Here is a 7212-nt window from a genome sequence, read left to right as displayed (position 1 = left end):
ATATTGGAATATATAAGAATGATTTATTGTTATATTATTATTATAATTAATAGGTATGCGAATTTATAAGTCAGTGAGATCGATTATAGTAAATTCGTGAACATAGTTCACAATTTTAAACAAAGATGGTGACTGCAATATTTTGTTTTCATAGTTTTTAAGGATGTTAAAACTGATAGTGGTGTCAAAATGTAAATCCAAGTTGGAGCTACATGAAATTCGAATTTATCAACCTTTTTTATCATGGGAGTTGTTTTCATGATTCTTGAGAGTACCGATAATGCAGGGCATTTGAAATAAAATTGTGTGTTCACCGACACTCCCGAAAATCTCGAAAATTATTATATGAAATATTGATTTCATTGAAAATGTCACATCTGTCATCTTGGATCTTGGAATGGGTGTCATGTTTAGGTTTGACACTCCCGAAAATCTCGCAAATGATACTCATTTTGATTATATTGTAAAAGTCACATTCACTATCTTGGATCGCAAAATAGATGTCATATTCGGTATTAACACTCCCGAAAACCTCAAAATTGATACCTATAGTGATTTAATAAAAAAAAATCATATCCACCATCTTGTATCTCGAAATAGATGTTAATTGTTCTTAATAATTGACACTCACGAAATCAATAATTGCCCCCCTCGACATATTAGTAGGATGACTGCAGGGTAGATTTTCGTAAGACTGTGGTAGAAGTGAAATTTCAACGGACACAGTTTAAAAACACATATTTCAAAGTTTCCCGTCAATATTTCAAATAAAATATTTCAACGAAATATTTAAAAAAAAAATTTCAAGAAAAACATTCAAGTAAATGTTGTTTAAAATGAAATCAATAATTCAAGTAAAAGTCATCATGTAGTCTATAATATTGAATTAGACACCGTATAGCCATCATACATACACTATATATAAAAATCTTACGCATTTTACTTTTTTACGCTCCGCAACGCCCCATAAGGAACTTCGTTCCAAAAATGCAGTCGAATTGAGAACCTCCTCCTTTTTTAAGGTCGGTTAGAAAAAATAACCTGACAACCCTATTGCTTTAATGGATTGTACGCACGTGTAAGAAAGTTTTTTATTAACAAGGATTGGTTTCCATACTGTTACATATGTCAACTGTGCCGAAATGTTTAATTAATTCTAAAAGTAATTAGTGGAAGGGAAATTACTTTGTTAAATTATGCAAGACTACACCTTTAATTAAAGTAAATATATGGTATAAATAGATCTGAGGGCATATTTTATTTGTCATACTTTACATTGTTAACTTGAAGAGCATCCAGCATTTAATTTGTTAAACTATGAGGGGGAGACAATTATTATTACTTGTGTTACTATGCCAAGTTGTTTTCGTTCAAGGTTACTAAAATTTTCTTCCCCAATTCAAGCTAATCTTGAGTTCTTTGTATATACCAAAATGTACCAATTTTATTTATTTCAGATGTGTTCAGCCACTCAAGCGGTGATACCACAGCTAATAAAATCGTGGGTGGGGAATACATCGGAATTGAAGAAGTTCCTTTTCAAGCTTTTGTGTTAACAGATAAGAATACTTGTGGAGGGGTCATATATAATGAAGAATATATTGTGACTGCCGCACATTGTCTTCAAAAGTATGTGTTTTTATTTTAATTACCCATTTTAGTTCTCAATTTTGTCATCACTGTTGTCGTCGAGTTAGTCTTACCTAGGATTGCACAAAATGTGATCGAGAACTTTTTATCTGAGTGGCACGATAGGCCCTCCGGCCAGACTAATATGGTCTGGGATGGGGAAACTATAATTAAGTGATATAAAATATTTTTTGCAAGAATCATTATCAATCAAGAGCCACTGAAAAATCTGTGAGCCTTGTAACCGTCATGAAATATAATCGATATAAAAAATAACCGACAGACCCAACATTAGTTTGATTTTGCCCAACGGTATTATGTTATTTTAGTTTTTGAAGTGAAAACTTCTTTAGCGACGTTGAACACTTTTCTTTAAATGGCTATAAAATATTAAACTCGCGTCAGGACACGTGGCATGATCAAAGATCCGTAAGATAGTCGTTGAAATTATGGATGAAAGATTTATACTTCTAAGTAATTATAGTTCGGCTATTTCAACTTAATGATCATACGGTCATTAGAGCAAAGGTAGAATCATTGTGATTGAGAAGCCGAAACACCGCAAGGTCGAGGGATCGAATCTCAGCCGTGAAATATTTTTACAGTTTATCATGAATGACAGTTGATTGTTCTGATGGATGAATTTTTTCAAATCAAATCAAATCAAAATCACTTTATTCATGTAGGTCACGGAAATTACACATATGAATGTCAAAAAAATATTTTTCTTATTGAATCTACCGCTACTTCGTAAAGAGTTGAGCTAATGAGAAGAAGTAGCAAGAAACTCATTGCCACTTTTATATCAAGATTTACATTTCCATTGATATACAAATCATTTCAATTACAATGTAATATGTAAAGTGATGCAACAAACATACTCAAACGTCAAATAGTCAATGCCTTACACGAGAAAGTCTAAAAAGTAAAATTATTGTAATAGTTCTGATGTGTTAACTTTTTATGTCATTTAAATTGTGATTTTAGTGTACGATAGCGCAATAAATGAATTAAACCACATAAATGCTAGTTCATGTTTGCACTTCTGCCAGCACTCCCGTATTTTTGCTGTATCGATAAAGTGCTTTCAAACTGTTTTCTTTAAGGAGAAGTCCTCTGCTTTTCCATTTTATGTATTTTTTTAATAACTTGTCTTTTATTAGTTTTTTAAGCATACGTATCAGCTATTCTTAGTAAATATCTTAGGTTAAGCAGATAAAGTAAGATGAAATAACCCAAAGATCGTCATTCCGCGTAGTTCTAATGCGTTTTTTCCAAACTATTAAACTTAACATTTTTCAAGTCTCAATTCAGTCAATTCACCTCTGTATTAACTCTGCTACGTGCCCCCTGCCTATCTCATATTGATATGTCAATACCACGAAATGAAAATGTCTAATGCGTACATAATATCTTCATCGCTATGACAGATACGCTCGTGACAGAGCGATCTTGATTGTGAAGAAGGTTCTATGTACAAGCTGCCTCCTCTCGATGTGGTCCAAAGATGGCGAGTATACAAGAGGAGTATACTATGGAAGATAAACGCTGTTTGATTTTAGTTCCTAGCGTATAAAAACTTTGGCACGAAATTCGGTCCATGAAGTATCCTTCTCCAGCACCACATTTTCATGTATATCTTCTTCTCTTCAACCTCTTGCAATGTCCACGTTTCAGCGATATAAAAAACTCGGGTGAGATAAGCGCTAGCATTGGCCTGATCTTTGTGGCTTTTATAATATTTCTGTTCTATTTTGCCCATTTTGTAGACTGCAGTTCATGTTCTAGCCAAAAATATATATAGTATAGTATTTACCTTTAATGAAATTCATTCTTTTTCTTATGTTTTAGTATCAAAAGAGTTCAAATAAGAGTGGGATTTAACAGTTGGTATGATTCGGAAGAAGTAAGTAAAAATATCAAAAATACTTTTCAAAGCTCAACAAAACTAAGCTCTTCCTTTACATTGACAAACATAAAAAGAAGGTTATAATAATAATTCATTAGGAACATTATATTGTTTTTGCTTTTAGTCTCATGCGAGGGAGTATTCAATAGATTGATATATTATATATTATTACAGAAATATCCATACATGAATGGAACCTATACCGTGCATGAAAAATATAACAATCCTGGAAAGAATACTAATTTTGATTATGACATAGCACTCATTAAATTATTAAAAAAGTTGAAGCTTGATGGTGTTAAAATAGCCAAAGCCACCTTCGTCGAACGGGGAAAGGAGCTCGCTGATGGTACAAACTGCACAGTGTCTGGATGGGGCTCTACAACTGTAAGAAATACTTATTATTCGTTATATATTTTTATCATTTGGGCTCGTTAAGTGTCCTGACTCCTAACATAGCTCTGTTTTCAGGAAGGCGGGGCACCCTCTGCGTATTTAAAGTCAGCCTTTCTTGAGAAAGTAAGTTATAAGGAATGTTCAAAAGACTACGAAAAATATCTAACACCGAGAATGGTCTGTGCTGCTCCTCCTTCAGATCGTTGGGCTGAATTTTCTAATGTGTGTCGGGTAAACATATATTTATATTTATTAAAACGTTTTTTTACAGGACATTCGCTAATTTTCTAAAAATAAAGTTTTCAGGATGCTAATGGGATCTATCACAGACAGAACTGTTATTGCAAAAAGTTCACATATTGTTTTGGTAGAGTCGAGTAACGTTTTGCTGGAATATAAACATAAATCAAGAAAAGCGCGTACACCTTCCTTAAAGGCCGGCAACGCTCTTGTGACTCCTCTGGTGTTGCAATTGAGTGTGGGCGGCGGTGATCACTTAACACCAGGTGACCCGTACGCTCGTTTGTCCTCCTATTCCATAAAAGCTTTTTCACAATGTCCAAGAAAAGTATTGTCATAGACTAGATAAATTCATTCCGAATAACACATGTTGTATATCACACAACTTCACTATGTTTATATACAGCCATGTCAGACGTAGAGGTTGTGTGTGCTTCATGATTTTTACTAAGATATTTTAAAAAAGAAGAAAATAATAAAACTATGTTGGATATCCAATATGTACCAAAAAAAGAAACCAAAATGGTGGTACGTACACGTACGTACATATCCTATCTATCCTTAGTTTAACTTACTAGAGGTAGACAAATCTATCATTTTACGATTACATACTTTTCTATAACCTTTCGTCTAACGTCTTACGTATATGGAACAAAACTATGGATAGATAAGATCTTGTCATTAAAAGGTGACAGTAATATATCCGTAACTAGAGAAATGTTATTGAAGACGCCCATTATAGGCTATTTCACAACGTAGAAGTAAGGTAGCAATTGTCATAGGCTAGATAAATTCATTACTACATAAATGTTCCAAATAACACACATTGTATATCACACAACTTCACTATGTTTATATACAGCCATGTCAGACGTAGAGGTTGTGTGTGCTTCATGATTTTTACTACGGTATTGTTATTTGAAAAAGAAGAAAATAACAAACCTGTATTGGATATCTAATTCGCACCAAAAAAGAAACGAAAATGGTGGTACGAATTGAATGAATATTCCAAGAAACAAAAAAAAAGTTGAGTTCCCGGGATCCCATAAAATTGTTTTCTTTTTGTAATTGTTAATAAATAAAAGTGTGTTTTCGTTGTCCCACTGCATTATACTCATTGAAAATCGTGAGTGTAAAACCAAATGAATTGCGCTTGCGACTTGCTCTGTCGACATGTACGGTGCAATGACTGACTTGTAATGTAACATTCAAAGGGATTCGCTAAAAAACCGACAGTCGAGTGAAGCACGCGGTGCTCGTCGCGAATTATACATTACAAGGTAACGTTACAAGTCAGTCTTTGGTTTCTGTTACAAAAACTCGATATATTAAACCAAAATATTACAAGTCAATCTCATCCTTTATACGAAATAATGTTACGCATTCTTAAGGGTTTTTAATGCAATATTTTTTTTCATATTTTACAGTTTTCTATTTGTAAAATATCTCTAAATGACACTTCTCCTATTTTTTTCACAATAAAATCAATTATGGCATAATTGTCTTGCATTTTCGTGTAACGAAATTTAAGAATGTCAACTATGTAGTTGTCATGAGCCTTTCATAATATTGTCCGTAAGTCATAACATAAACAAACCATGTACCAACATTATAGTAGAGGAGGCGGGGATTTTGTGATTTATTTGACCACGTCAGAATAACATAAGTGTGGCAAACTACCATCTTGTGAAGTACTCCCACCATAGTTAAGTACTTTAAGATAAGTTAATTATATTATGCAGAAAAATGTGCATTTCAATAATTTGACAATTTGAGCGTGACATAAGGAGATGGGAAAGTTTCAAACCAAATCTTTCAAACCGTCAGATTGAGGGAATCCCTACATATAAATGTCAAATTATGGGTCAGGATGACAAGGTCATTAAGATAAACCACTTGCATAATTTTTTGCATTGTCAAAAATCTGTCATAGCTTTTGGCCATATTGTAATCGTCAGTCTTTTAAATAGAAAATTAAGATAAATATTTTTCTGTTATCAGAAACACGTGGGGCTCTAATACGTGTGTATATAGATCAAATATTTTTTTTTTCTTTTTAACATCTACACAAATCCTTCTCAGTGCAATATGTAATCACGACGCTCAAGTTAAGCCCTATTTAGCCTCTAGGGCTCCCCTACTATTATGTAAATTGACATTATTTTGTCAAATGCTAGTCACTCTGTCAGGTTATCTAGAACCCGGCAAATAACTATGATAATTCTAGATCCATCCTATAACTTAAACGGCGCTTATCTGCTAGATAACACTTTTGATACATTGTGAGACGCAAATGATATCTTTATTCGATAGATGAGTTGCAAGTAGCCTATTCGTAATTTTTCTTGTACATTGTGAAACAGGGCATATAATACAATAAAATAAGAGCAATTTATTGTTATAACAGCTAAATTAAATGTCACTGTCAAATATACTTAGTACTGCTGAATCTTATACGATAATCTTATCTGGAGATTTAGGACTTTTGAAAATTACACGGTGACTGTAATTACATTAGATTTTCTGTTAGGCATTTAAATATATTTTTATTTCTACACAGGGTGATTCCGGCGGTCCCCTCTTTGACACGGCAACCAAGAAAGTCGCTGGATTGACGTCTTTTCTACAAGATTGTGAAGAATATATGCCTGCGGTTTTTACCAACTTAGCTGATGATGGTTTGAGGGATTGGCTTAAAAATCACACACAAAGCGAAAATTAAATCAAGAAAAATTTAATAAAATATTTCCATTGATTATTTTTCATTTAATATGTATATTCATAAATGTGTGTATGACAAAATAATTTAAATTTAGAGCTTCGTTTCAGTTAAATCCTTCTTTAATTAAGAACGCTTATTTACAGGGAAGATTATTTCAAATCTGTATTGCATATCGGTAAATTCATTGTTAGATACTATTGACTAAACAATAAAAAGATACACTTTATACTTCAAATCTGAACTTAGTATTACTACTTACTGGCTGGTCAAATAGTTTAAACGTTGTATAGTGCAGCCACTATGCTTGGCATTCGTG

The 7212-nt window shown here is 32.9% G+C and overlaps 1 long non-coding RNA gene across 1 annotated transcript; it reads left to right on the top strand.

Annotated features, from left to right (window-relative positions):
• The first annotated feature begins 1274 nt into the window (after nt 1-1274).
• On the top strand, nt 1275-6989 carry LOC126975481 (uncharacterized). Its single transcript, XR_007731722.1, has 6 exons — nt 1275-1375; nt 1458-1629; nt 3481-3535; nt 3713-3925; nt 4010-4165; nt 6735-6989. It is a non-coding gene; the product is annotated as an uncharacterized LOC126975481 (long non-coding RNA).
• Nucleotides 6990-7212: the final 223 nt, after the last annotated feature.

Source organism: Leptidea sinapis, chromosome 36, assembly GCF_905404315.1.
Source record: "Leptidea sinapis chromosome 36, ilLepSina1.1, whole genome shotgun sequence".
NCBI classification, from domain to species: domain Eukaryota; kingdom Metazoa; phylum Arthropoda; class Insecta; order Lepidoptera; family Pieridae; genus Leptidea; species Leptidea sinapis.
This window is presented reverse-complemented; position numbering and strand designations above follow the sequence as displayed.